This window comes from Nannospalax galili, unplaced genomic scaffold (genome assembly GCF_000622305.1).
Source record: "Nannospalax galili isolate Female #2095 unplaced genomic scaffold, S.galili_v1.0 scaffold296, whole genome shotgun sequence".
Classification (NCBI taxonomy): Eukaryota; Metazoa; Chordata; class Mammalia; order Rodentia; family Spalacidae; genus Nannospalax; species Nannospalax galili.
Genome location: NW_008340113.1, coordinates 1224272 through 1225346, shown reverse-complemented (window position 1 = coordinate 1225346; position 1075 = coordinate 1224272).

The window sequence follows — 1075 nt, the reverse complement described above, 5'->3', positions numbered from 1 at the left end:
ATGCTGGCTTCATAGAAGGAATTTTGGAGTTCTCCCTCTGTTTCTATCATTTTGAATAACTTAAGTAATATTGGTTGTAGGTCTTCTTTAAATGTCTATTATTATTCTGTGGTAAATCCATCTGGGCCTGGGCTTTTTTTAGTCAGAAGCCTTTGTATTATTTTTTTGATTTCCTCATATGTTATGGGTCTATTTAAACTATGGATCTCTTCTTGGTTTAACTTTAGTGCCTCCCATAATTTTAGATTTTCAAATTAATAAAATATAGGTTTTTAAAATATTCCCTTATAATGATCTTGTCTGTTGTGATGTTTCCCCTTTAATCTATGATTTTGTTGATTTGGATTTGCTCTTTCCTTCTTTTGGTTAACTGCACCAGGGGTCTGTGTTAATCTTGTTTATTTTTTCTATGAACCAGCTCTTAGATTCATTCATTCTTTGTATTGTTTGCTTTGTTTTATTTCATTGATCCCTGCTTCATTGTGTGTTCTTGGCACGTTTGTCAAATATCAGGTGGCTGAAATTGTGTGACTTGGGTTTGGGTCTTGAGTGATGTTCCATTTATCTATGTGTCTATTTTTGTGACAGTACCATGCTGCTATTTGTCATTTCTTCTCTTCTGCTGGGTTTGGGTTTCATTTGTTCTTACCTTTCCAGCCTCTTGAGTTGCAGTATTAGTTCCTTTATTTGGGCTCTTTCTAATTTTTTAATGTAGGCACTTGCAGCTATTTCCCTCTTAGGACTGCTTTTAAAGTGTCCCAGAGGTTTTGTTGTGTTTTATTGTTCTTTTCATGGAATTCCAGGAATTCTTTTATTTCTTTCTTAATTTATTGTTTTACCATAAACTATAAATGTAGGCATTATAAGCTATAAACTCCCCTCTTAGGACTGCTTTTAATGTGTCCCAAGGTTGCATTGTGTTGTACTGTCCTTTTCATTGAATTCCAGGAATTCTTTTATTTCTTTCATAATTTCTCCTTTGACCCACATACTGTTGAGGAGTGTGTTGTTCAATCACCATGAGTTTATTTCGTGACTAGGACTTCTTCCAGTGTTGAATTTGAGCTTTATTGCC